Source organism: Musa acuminata, chromosome BXJ2-3 (assembly GCF_036884655.1).
Source record: "Musa acuminata AAA Group cultivar baxijiao chromosome BXJ2-3, Cavendish_Baxijiao_AAA, whole genome shotgun sequence".
Lineage (NCBI taxonomy): Eukaryota > Viridiplantae > Streptophyta > Magnoliopsida > Zingiberales > Musaceae > Musa > Musa acuminata.
The window spans coordinates 21,264,353-21,278,468 of NC_088340.1; positions in this window are offsets into that span (position 1 = coordinate 21,264,353).

A 14,116-nucleotide genomic window follows, 5' to 3' on the forward strand; every position below is an offset into this window, starting at 1 on the left:
GATATCCTTGGTGTCTCAAGTCTAAGGACCAAATACACCACTAGAACTATGGAATCGCTGTCTGACAATAAGACATCATCAACCATCCAGCATTCCAAAAGCGAATCAATTAGTGAACTCATTCTCTAATGAGCACTTGTATTGTATCCCTAGTGTCCCCACATGAGCAGTTATGAGACCAATTGCATCCATCATATGGACGGGTATACAGCACACCAGTCTGTCCGGTTATCACGATGTCACTCTCTAATAACCTATGATCGGGATTATTTAGGATCTGTGTTTAAAGATGAATTGGTCTAATTATTGTGATCTTATCACGATCCGATTTCCATCGCACGGATCTAAGGACATCACAATACATACATGCATATATGCAATAATCAATATAAAGTGATAAATGTCAAAATATAATAAGCAAAATGATTCTGTGTCAAGTCACACGTGCCATCACTCACGTGATTGGCTTGCTGGGCACCTATGACTAGCAGTTAATGTTTTGTTAAGTTGGCTTGGGTTTCTATAAATGTGAATTATCGAGTGATGTGTTACATAATTATAAACTGCACAGGTGTTATGGATGTAAATTTGACTGAACATTTCTCAGTGTCCTAGAATGTTAGTTTGGATCATGGATTGATTTGTGATGAAAAATTTTAATATTATCGATATTATTCGGGGGGCATGACACCCCTATATCGTCTAGGGATTACAACGTAGTAGCCCAGTACGTCTGCAGTCGATGAGTCAAATGAATTATTATGGAGATAATCATTTATTGAGCCAGAAGGAGTTCTGATATGTATGACTCATGGCCAGCTCGATATTGGGCCTGAAAGGTCACACACATTTGGTAGGCATTGCGATAAGTAGGGTTCGGATATGAGATATCCGCTAGAGCCCTTATCTTATTGGATATCAAATAAACCCCTAAATTATTGGATCCTATGGATGAGATCCAATAAGAGCCCATGAGTGATTATTGAATAGAAATCCACTAATCTAAGAGGCTTGGGTAGTTGGATGGAGATCCAATACCTAATAGCGCAGGATCCATTATGGTTAAGTTGATAGAAGATGACCTCAATAAATATGAGTGAATCAGTGGTTCATAGGTCTATGCAATGAGAATCAGATCATGATGAGATCACAATAATAAGACCGATTCGCCTTTAAACACGGATCCTAAATAATCCAGATCATAGGTTACTCGAGAGGGACATCGAGATAACCGGACAGACTGGTGTGTTGTATACCCGTCCATATGATCGATGCAGCTAGTGTAATCAAATCAAATATTTAAGATTGAGATTTAAATTTTGTTTTCCTTACTTGCCATCATAATTTAGGAAATCTTAATATATTTCCTTATTTGTTAATATAAATTAGGAAATAACTATTAAGCATTCCAAATAGGATGAGATCATATTTGTTAGTATATTAAATAAAAATAATCTATATTAAATAAATACGAAAATAAAAATATATTTCCTTTAATGGAGGCTCACCTCCTCCTATTTAAGGGTAGGGATTTCTCTCCTTCATTCCTCACCTAGTTGAGCCTAACAGTGAGAGGAACAAGGAGTTATATCCTACTAACAAGAAGTAGGTTTCCTTGTTTTTCTTGAATATAAAAGTTTTAGTTTTTATTTTGATTCTGTTGAAAGTTTTGTTGTTTGAAAAATATGTATTAATCCTTTAAATATCAAATTTTTTATATTAAAGTAATCAATTAAAGTTTTTATAATATTCTTTGACCCATGATTAAGGTTTTTATTATAGATTTAAATATTTATATGTTTTATATGATATTTTCTAGCATTACAATTTATCTTTAATCTTATTTGGATTAAAATCTTGTTAGATTAAAATATGTTATCTAAAATCTTGTTTGATATTCTTTTATCTAAAATTTAAAATATGTTATTCTAAATTATTTAAATTTTGACTAGAATATGTTGACATTTTATATGTGTTGAAAGCATGATTTCTATTTGAATTTAGAAGATTATGTCCTTGTATTAAAACTTATCTCCCATCTATCTTTTAATATGTTATGATTTTTATTCATAGGATGTTATTTCCTTGTATTAAAACTTTTCTCCTTATCTATTTTTGATGCGTTATTATGTTTTTATTTATATTGTTAATGGATATATGTTGTAGCTTGAAATTGGATATTAATTGGAATGAAATTGCTCATAGGCCAGGCCCAACCCACGGGTCAGGCCTTGGCCCATAGGCTAACCCATCCCAACCATCATGGGCGGTCACATGCGACGCACATGACCAGTCCATGGGTCAGGGCTGGGCCAGCTTTGTGTGATGCATGCTCAGTTATGTATAATGCACATGACCAGTAGATGGGCTGGCCCAATCTAGCCCAATATTATTATTGAATTTGAACTCAAACATTGATTGAACTAAACTAGGCTTGATCAGTCTAGATCAATTCAGGGTGATTCCGAATAGATTGACTTATTCAAGTTAGTTTAACTTAAATTAAAATTAATCTAGTCCAAATTATACTAGTCTAGGTGGTTCCAGACCAGTTATATAAGGATTAGAGATCAGTTCAGTTAGGTTCTAGTTAATTGAATTCAATTGAATCGATTGAACTAGAGTTCAAGTCAATTGAGGGCTAATTTGTATTATTTAATATTGATGATATTTGAAAGATATGTTTTAAATGTAATATTTCATCCCAATATGGACATGATCGGTGTGAGATTATATTATTTCCCTGCCGAGAGCAGGTAGGGCGATTCTCTTTGGGGATTAGTGGGTCGTTAGACGTGGCGGCTGGACGGTTCCTCCATCCGCTGTTGGGAGGAATGTGTCCCCACTTTGGTGGGTGTGGAACACCACTCCATTCGCTATTGGGAGTGCGATATGAGTTTGCCTCCATCCACTATTGGGAGAACACAAACTCATCCCGTAGGATAAAGCCTCTCCATCCGCTGTTGGGGGAGTGCTCCTTCGGGTATTTAATATACGCCAATGGGATGAGTGATTGAATTTTGATTATGTATACATTTTGAGTTGACTTTTGGGGTTGCTACTCAGCATTGTTGAATTTTCTTTATTTTTTATTTTCAGAGTAGCCTCCCTCTAGTACTAAATCGGATTTCAGTGGAGAGCGGACCTTCCTCTACCGCTAGGTAGAGCCACTTGGATGATTCTTGAAGTTAACATCACTATGTTTACTTTTCTATTTATGATTCGATGAATAAATGGATTATAATAAATGAATTGTAATAAATTTTTATGAATGATGAATAAAGTGATGTTTATCTATTTGGCCTAAATGTGTGAAATATATATATATATATATATATATATATATATATATATATATATATATATATATATATATATAATCCAGGATGTTACATCTTTTTATGGTATCAGAGCCGACCTAGCATTTGGGCATAGTGAGGGGGCTCGAGTAGGAAAGGACTACCCGTAGACGGAGTCAGAGGACTCGTTACGGCGTGGCACTACCACTGGGCTACGCCTCACATGTACTATACTAGGGTTTGATCTGGGTTATGGTGGGGCTTGACGAGGACGTCAAGCCTTTGAGTGAGGGTGATTGTAACACCCATGATTAGTCCCACATCGAAAGTGGGCAAGATTAAGATTTGCTTATAAGGGTCTAATGAGTGTACTACTATTAATTTCAGCTTAAGCATTTTGGTCAGTTGTTTAGACTAAACGAAGTTGATAGGCCAGTTAGCCCATTAGGCTCGGGTCATGATATTTGGTATCAGAGCATGGTCTAAGGCTTGTAGGTGTATTAGGTCCCTTGAATGACTCTAACTTATTATTGTCTTTAACCTATTATATGAGTAATGGAGCCAATTCCAGAGATTAGTGGTCTTGTCACTCGGGGTGCTCATAGTCACAATGCTATTAGTCTACGCACTCGGAGAGGTGTTCAAACAAATAATAACTTGGAAGCTCCATGCATCGTAGAGCAAACCCAGTCCTCCCGTACACTTGTCACTAATTATGGGCCAGCTTCTCCGACTTCGCAGAATGCCCCTCATGCCCTAGCGTTAAGAGGAACGAGATGAAATTCCACGGCTTTAAGAGATTGGGACCACAAATTTTTGAGGGCAAGCTAGAGTTCCTTAACATCCACTAAGGAAATAGAACTGTAATGGAATATGATCATCATTTCACTGAGTTTGCTCAGTTCTCTCCACATATTGCTTTTAATGAAAGTCAAAGAGCTCGTCATTTTGAGAGAGGACTTCGATCATCAATTAGAAAGTTTGTTGCAGTACTAATTTTACCAACATATGCTGAAGTGTTAAATCGAGCTCTGGTAGTGGAGAAATTGGATAATGAATTACAACAAGTAAAGGATCGAAAGCGACCTTTTAGTGCTGCACCATCTGCGTATGGGGGATCACATTCTGGACCTTTAAAGAAAGGCAAAGGCAAACAGTTTGGGCATCAACAAGCAGGAACTCCTAACAATCAAGTTGTTATAAGATGTTATTTCTATGGGAAGATAGATCATGTTTCCACCTCATGCCCCATGGGACAACACGTATGTTTTTATTGTCAACAACCCGGGCACATGTCGAAGGATTGCCCACAGAAGCAACATCAACGTCGAGCTCCACCCCAAACAGCTGGACAACAACAGCTACGACCTAGAGACGAAGGACAAGCAAGAGTCTACGCACTGACTCATCAAGATGCTGAAGCCTCGAGATCTATTATTAAAGGTATCATCATACTCTGTGGTATGCCAGCATCTATGCTTATTGATTCTAGTTCTAGGCATTCTTTTATATCACCCTATTTTACTATGAAATTGCATAAGAATCGTGAGACAATGAATAATGCATTAATGGTAATAACACCAGTTGGAAACTCTTTGATAGTTAATTAGATATATAGAAACTGTGTTATTACTATTGAAAGTCACGATTTGCTAGTAGATCTTATTCTACTAGAATTTCAAGATTTCAACGCTATCTTGGGTATGGACTGGCTTTCAGCATACCATGCAAGTGTCGATTATTTTCGGAAGACTGTTACTTTCTCACCTCTAGATCAACCACCTTTCAAGTTCATTGGGATTCAAGAAAAGTTTCCTTCAATTATTTCAGCCTTGAGTGCTACCCAACTATTACTGAAGGGATGTCAGGGATACTTGGCCTTCATTTCTAGAGAAGAATCTAAGAAGCCAGTATTAAAGGACATCCCTATTGTGCGGGATTTTCTAGATGTTTTTCCTGAAGATCTACTTGCACTGCCACCAAATAGACAGATCAAATTTATAATTGAACTCCTACCTAGTACTGCACCTATTTCTAAACCTCCGTATAGAATGGCACCTATTGAGTTAGAGGAGTTAAAGAAACATATCCAAGAGCCTTTGGACAAGGGTTTTATTCGACCCAGCGTATCACCTTGGGGTGCCCCTGTCCTATTTGTGAAGAAGAAAGATGGATCTATGCGACTATGCATCGATTATAAACAGTTGAACCAAGTGACCATAAAGAATAAATATCCTCTTCCCTGAATAGATGACTTGTTTGATCAACTTCAAGGTACTCAGATATACTCAAAGATTGATTTGAGATCTGGGTATCATCAACTGAAGATAAGGGAAGGAGATATACAAAAAACTGCCTTTAGAACAAGATATGGTCATTATGAATTCTTAGTAATGCCTTTTGAACTCACAAATGCACCAGCTGCCTTCATGGACCTCATGAATAGGGTGTTCCACCCTTATCTTGATAAATTTGTAATTGTGTTCATTGATGATATCCTGATCTACTCCAAAAGCATAGTCGAGCATGAACACCATCTTAAGATAGTTTTAGAAGTCCTAAGGTAAGAGAAACTATATGCCAAGTTAAGCAAGTGCAACTTCTGGCTCAATGAAATTATGTTTCTCAGTCATGTAATTTCGAGCGCTGGTATATTTGTTGACCCTCACAAGATTGAAGCTGTGATAAAATGGAAGCAGCCTTTTAATGTTTCAGAGATTAGAAGCTTCTTGCGTTTGGTTGGATACTATAGAAGATTCGTAGAAGGCTTTTCAAAAATAGCAGGACCATTGACCAAGTTGACACAAAAGAACATAAAATTCATGTGGGATGATAAATGTCAACAAAGTTTTCAAGAATTGGAGAAGAAATTAACCAGTGCTCCTATCTTGGTGATTCCTTTAGGGGGAGAAGGTTTTGTAGTGTATAGTGATGCCTCACTACAAGGGATTGGTTGCGTTCTAATGCAAAATGAGAGGGTAGTAGCTTATGCATCGAGGCAATTAAAGCCTCATGAAAAGAACTATCCTACTCATGACCTAGAGCTAGCAGCTATCATTTTTGCACTGAAAATTTGGAGGCGTTATCTTTATGGACAGACTTTCGAAATCTTCACAGATAATAAGAGTCTTAAATATATTTTCACACAAAAAGATTTAAATATGAGACAAAGAAGGTGGTTGGACTTTCTAAAGGATTATGATTTTAATATCAACTACCATCCTAGGAAAGCTAATGTAGTTGCTGATGCCTTAAGCAAAAATACCTATAGTCTTGTAGCCTATATGAATATTCAAAGGAATTCTATGATGACGGAGTTAGCAGACTTAAAACTTAAACTTTTATTAGAGACAAATAAAGGTTTTCTTGTGTGTTTAATGGCACAATCATATTTGATGGAAAAGGTTAAAGAAGGTCAAAAGGAAGATACATATCTTCAAATGATAGTTAAGGAAATAGCTCAAGGATCTAGACTTGAATTCCTCCAAGCCAAAGATGGTTCTATTACATTCCATGATCGACTTTATGTTCCCGAAAGCCATCCAGTAAAGATGCAATTATTGGAGGAGGCACATAGATCAAAATTTAACATCCATCCCGGGACTACTAAGATGTATCGAGATTTACGTCAAAACTATTGGTGGCGTGGTATGAAGAGAGATATAGCAAAGTTTGTTTCTAAATGTCTGATATGTCAACAGGTGAAGATAGAACATCGAGTACCTGTAGGAAAGTTACAAAGGATTTCGATTCCTGAATGAAAGTGGGAGCAAGTCACTATGGATTTTGTGACAGGATTACCCAAGACTATGAAAGGATATGACGGAATTTGGGTAATAGTAGACAGACTTACTAAATCTACTCACTTCCTCCCTATTAACAAGAAGTATTCATTGGATAAACTAGCAAGCTTATATATTAAGAATATTATTCGATATCATGGGGTGCCAGATTAGGCGGTGCCACCGCCTAGAACTTGAGAACCGAGCAGTGGCACTACTGGACTGAGCGGTGGCACTGCCCAGCACCCGAGAGGTCCGACCGTGGCACCGCCGGACTGGGCGGTGGCACCGCCAGTATACTATCAGTGTCAAACACTGATAGGCGGTTGCACCGCCACCGACTGGCGGTGGCACCTCCAGCCTTGGAAACCCAAGAGAATTCAAAATTTGGAGCCTAAATTTGAATCCTCTTGGGGCCTATAAATACCCCTCAATTCTCAGTAAAGAACAAAAACATTTGGGAAGTTAGAAATTGAGAAAAGCTTTAGCAAAAGTCTTGTTTTCAATAGCTTAAGTGTTCACCTCCCTCTTTCTCTTTGAAAAATTTGTAAGAGTGTGAACCACTTGTAAAAATGTTGTAAGAGGGGTATTTGTCCTTCCCCTTGAAAGTGATTTGCTAGTAGAAGTTGGGAGCCTCATTGAAGAAGGCTTTGCAAGTGGATGTAGGTCATTTTAACCAAACCACTTTAAATTGATGTGTTCCTTGAATGTGTGAGTATTTACTTTTCTGAAACTGTTATTTACATTGCAGCAAGCTTTCGGTTTTCATCTTCTCACTTTACTCGAGCTACTTTCTCCAAGTCATTGACGAATTGAAATCTTTACGCATTTATGAAATCATTTTCAAATTTATAAGTTTTAATCCGCTGCACTAATTCACCCCCCCCCCTCCCCCCCCCTCTTAGTGCCGCTCCGATCTTAACAGCTGCACCTTCTCATGTAATTACAACATAATCATAGGCATGTAGGCCCGATAATGAACGAGAAAAATAGAGGCTCGTAAGCCCCAATTATAGGGAAACCTATAGGCGACATCATATGCGTAGTGGAAGAAAAAAAAATAAAAATCCTAAATTTTCCGAAAGGTGTTTATCATCGTGCGAAGATTGATGCGCAAAACTCATGACACAGAAAATCACATGTGAGATAGTTGTGTTACCTAACGAGATCATATATCTCTGAATCCCAATAGATTTGTTGGAGAGGATGAAGGAGGTCAAGTGTCCTCCTCTCTAGCGGTAATCCACACAGCAAGACTACGACAACGCTCCTCAAATCTTCATGCCTGCTCTCTAAGGAGAAGAAAGGGAGAGGAGAATAGAAGGTGACCACCATGAAGCCCCTGCCTATGAGCCTTTAGTTCCCTTATATTTATAGAGGTCCCTAGTTAACCCTAATGGATCCCGCCCTATTGGGTACTGAATCTCCATCTAATTACCCAAGCCTCTTATATTAGTGAGTCTTTACCCAATAATCTCTTATTAGCTCTTATTGGATCTCATCCATAGGGTCCGATAATTCAGGGGCTTATTGGATATCCAGTAAGATATGGACTATTGCAGATATCTTATATTCAAACTCTACTCGTTGCAATACCTACCATATGTGTATGACCCTGTAGGCCCAATATCGAGCTAGCCGTGAGTCATACATATCAGAACTCCTTCTAGCTCAATGAATTATTATCTCCATAATGATTCACTCGACTCATCAACTACGGACGTACTAAGCCACTAAGCCATAGTCCCCAAATGATACAGGGGAATCTAATCATTTTGACATATTTATCCTCAATTACCACGTATCTATAGTCCCTCAACCATCTAATATCCCAAAGGTAATATACTGGGCATGGTGCTGTCAGGCCCATATAGTTTCTCCTCGAGTCTCGCTCTAATCGGATTCTCCTGGAGAACTCTTTCTTTATCAATACGAATGACCTTGGCTAAGGATTTGTCTAAGCAAGTACATAGAAGATATTCCTCTCATGATACCAAGAGTGGAAGATCCTCTATCGACACTCAATAGCCCTCGTAATGTTGGCTGCCACTCCCAATAACTAGTTATACTAGATTTAGAACTTCTAAACCTATAAGTTTGGTATCAAAGAGTGGAGTACTCATACAGGATATCCCTGGTGTCTCAAGTTTAAGGACCAGATACACTACTGGGATAATAGAATTGTTGTTTAACTATATGACATCATCAACCATCCAGTATTCCGTGAGCAAATCAATAAGTGAACTCATTCTCCAATGAGCACCTGCACTATGTCCTTAGTGTCCCCATACGAGCAACTTTGAGACCAGCTACCTCCATCATATGGACAGGTATACAACACACCATTCTGCCTGGTTATCTAAATATCCTTCTCGAGTAACCTATGACCAGGATTATTTAGGGTCAGTTTTTAAAGGTGAACTAGTCTTATTATCGTGATCTCATCCCGATCCGATTCCCATTACATAGATCCATGGATATCACAATGTATATATATTTATATAATAAGTAATATAAAATGATAAAATATTAAATAATATAATAAGTAAAAAAGTGTGTGTCATGTCACACGTGCCATCACTCACGTGATTGTCTTATAAAACATATATGACTAGCAATCTCCCACTTGACCTAAAGTCAATCATCTATGTGTTTGATCCCCATCAGACCTCTATGATGCTCAAAGATGATCTAAGATAATGGCTTCATTAGTGGATCTGCGATGTTATCTTTGGACGAAACTCTTTTCACTGCTACATCTCTTCAAGTGACAATCTCTCTGATCAAGTGGAATCAAAACGTGCTTCGATTTCTGATGAGACCTGGGTTTCCTTTGTTTGAGCAATCGCCCCATTGTTGTCGCAATATAAGAGAATCAATTCCTCGCTGCATGGCACGACTCCTAAAATCTATGATGGACTTCTTCATCCAGACTCCATCCTTGGCTGTCTCTACTATAGCAATGTACTTCCCCTCTATAGTATAGTCAACAGTAGTATCTTACTTGGAACTCTTTTAGCATACTGATCCTCCATTCAGGATGAACACATATACTGAATTAGACTTACAATCATCAACATCGGATTGGAAACTCGAGTCTATGTAGCCTTCAACCCTGAGGCTACTACCTCTATATATCAGTAAAAGATTCTTAGTTCTTCTCAAGTAATTAATGATATACTTTATTGCTTTCCAGTACTCCTAGCCTAGATCCACTTAATACTTGCTTGTTATACTCAAAGCATACACTATATCAGGCCTAGTACATAGCATAGCATATATGATATATATTATTGTTGAGGCATAGGGTATCATATACATGTCTGCCCTTTCTTCAGGAATCTTTGGGGACATACTCCTAGAAAATGATATCCTATATCTCATCGATATGAGACCTCGCTTGGAAATTTTTATGCCAAACGTTTTGATAATGGTGTTTATATACCTAGACTGGAACAAGCTAAGCATCCTCTTAGATATATCTCTATAGATCTAAATCTTCAATATATAGGATGCTTCCCCTAGGTCTTTTATAGAGAAGTATCTAGATAGCCAAGCTTTTACTATAGAGAACATTCTTACATCATTCCCAATAATCAGGATGTCATCTACATATAGCACCAAAAGGGTGATAGCACTCCCACTCACCTTCCTAAACACACAAGGCTCATCTTCGTTCTTAACGATGTTATAAGATCTGATCGCCTTATCAAATCTTATGTTCCAACTTCGGGAAGCTTGCTTTAGTACATAGATGGACCTAAGCAACCTGCATACTTTATCTGGACTATCCTTGGACATGAATCCCTCAAGCTGTATCATATACACCTCCTCCTCGAGGTTGCCATTCAGGATTTTAGTATGCTAAAATAGCCAATAGAATTCGGATGGATTTTAGTATGGCTATAGGTGAGAAGGTTTCGTCACAGTCAACACCTTGCCTTTGACGATACCCCGTAGCCACTAGCCTTGTTTTATAGGTCTCTACCTTTCCATCTACTCTGATCTTCTTCTTAAAGATCCACTTGTAACCAATGGGTATAATACTCTCAGGTGCATCAACTAAGTTCCAAACCTTATTGGAGTATATGAAATCCATCTTAGAATTCATGGCCTCTTACCACTTCCTAGATTTTATACTCATAATAACCTCCTCGTAGGTTTGAGGATCAATATCCTCAACATTCTCTCTCCTAATATGTCCCATATATCTCTCAGGAGGATGAGATACTCTGCCAAACCTACATAAAGCCGGAACTTATGTGCTAAGTACTTAAACAGACTTAGGCTATGGAATGGTGCTTGAGCTAGGTTCTCCAACCTCACTCAACTCTACCACGCTCCCACTATCCCCACCAAAAATGTGTTCCTTCTCAAGGAACACTATTTTCTTGGCTACAAAGACTTTTTGGTCCATGAGATGATAGAAATAATACCTATTAGTTTCCGTGGGTTATCCCGTGAATTTGCACCATTCCGACTTAGATTCTAATTAGTCGAGGTTGTGTCTTTTGACATGGCCAAGGCAGTCCCAAATTTTAACAACCTTAAGATCGGGCTTCTTTACTCTCCATATCTCATATGGAGTAGACACCACCGACTAAGTTAGAATTTTATTTAGAAAGTAAGCTACGATCTCTAGGGAATATCCCTAGAATGAGATAGGGAGGTCGGCGAAACTCTTCATAGATCGCACCATGTCTAATAGTGTGTGATTCCTCCTTTCTGATACACCATTGAGCTGGGGTGTATAAGGAGGTGTCTACTAGGACAAAATCTCAAGATCCTTGAGGAATTGGGTGAACTCTGTACTCAAGTACTCACCTCCTCGATCTGATCGAAGAGTCTTGATACTCTTTCTAATTTGATTCTCCACTTCATTCTTATACTCCGTAAATTTCTCAAGGCCTGGGACTTGTACTTCATCAAGTACACATGTCCATACCTTCAAAAATCATTAGTAAAAATAATGAAGTAGGAGTAACCACTTATGTTTAAGTATATCTCCAATATACTCATCAACAATCATAAAAGCATATTTACTACATTCCAAAATTATAATATTAATAGGTTCAAATAAATCTATGTGAATTAGTTGTAATGGTATGGAGACATTTACTTGGCATTTGGTTTAAAGCTACCTTTTATATTTTTTATAATTAGTTATAATATTTTATATCTTTAACAAATAAATCCAACTAGGTGTTGCATTAAGCTTTGTTGGAGATTAACATAGTTTTATTGTATGTCCAACTTTACCACAAAGTTTGGCAAATGATTTTTTGCTAAAAGTTGATATTGTTATATCACTAGAATTCTAAATAGTTGTAGTGACTATTGAGGTTAAAATTATTCCTTGAGTTGTTTAGGTCAGAGTTACCACCATAATTAAAGAGTTGATAGTACAATAAAAGATAGTGACTCTATAGATTACCCAATCTCGAAGGTGCCTTATGTAAACCCTTTGATGAAATTCTTTATATTTTGAATGTCTGTTTTTAGACTTTTGGTTAAACTAGGCTATAATTCTTGGTCATATATTTTCTCATCTTATTTCAAATATGTTATATGGTTAAAAAATATTGAGTATAGTTTTTCAAATATCATTCACGAGAGTCACGTGCTCGAATTGTGACCGTCAACTCATTATATTTCTCTTAAGGCATTGACAATGTAAGCGATGACTTTTTAATTACTCAAATGATGATCTACAAAAGCCAAGTCAAATATAGAATGTGACTAAGAATAGTTTGCTCTTAGATTGCTTTGATCACGGTGGAAAGAAAATCTAGCATTCGAGTACAAAGCAATTGGAGAATGTGGTTTATAACTTAGACCGTACTTCCATAGATTCTATGTTGCCTAAATAGATTAGCAATACTATTGAGTCAATAATTGATACTTCAATAACTTATAAAATAAAGCAATCTTAATGTAGTCAAGATTTTGAAATAACTTATAAAATAAGATAATCTTAATGCAATCATAGTTTGTGACTAGAATTTACCATTAAGATTGGCTTTGTTGGTTCTCCTTAATATTTAAATCCTTTCACATGGATAATAGAGAGAGCGATTAATATAATCTAATATATTATATTCAAATAGTAAGTTGGTGAATTATGCTCCTCAATATATATATATATATATATATATATATATATATATATATATATATATATATATATATATATATATATATATATATATATATATATATATATATATATATATATATATATATATATATAGTTATCACTTTGAAAAACTTTAAGAAGATAAAGTGATTATATTAATGAATATAAGTCCTTAGGTTAAGAGAACCATTTCTTCCCAATGAAACAATCATTGGAGTCTTAGAGGTTGAAGAGAAAGACAGACGATGTGGTTGGAGAGTAGATCTGTAGTACCTTGATCTGATTCATGGTAGATCAAGGTCGGGCGATTTGATTGTAGGCAACACCATCTATTCCCGAGGAAGAGAGAGGGTACTATTAGAAGGTCATCTTCTGGTCATTGTCTGCTTTGCACGAGTAGATCAGTCGTCAACCGGATCAGAACTATCGTTGTCTGCCTAGCAGAATGAATCAAATCAGTTGCATGAGCTGATAAGTTGCTGTCCACCTTTAGTTGCATGAGCAAAGAGGTTTCGTCAGAGAAAATAATCGGAGAATAGCTATTGGAGGGCCAGGAGTAGTGAAGGGTAGCCTGCGATGTGAGGAAGACATGGCTTGAAGCATCATCGAGGAACACGCAGACTAGGCTTTGAGTTGGAGAAGACTTTGTGAGGAAGATGTTGAATCTCGGATTTTGATGATATAATCAATTGGTGGGTTAATTGATCTAATCCATATTATTGAGTTAAGTGTGCAGGATTAACTACGATAACCAGAAAACATAAAGCAAGGATACCGGAGTCGAGCTCGATGGACGTTTAAGAGACCGAAGAATCATCGAAGATGCTGCCGGAACCATCCGAGAAGAAATCGGGAACGTGTCGGAAGTTCGCCGAAGAAATCGTCGGAGGCTCGCGGAG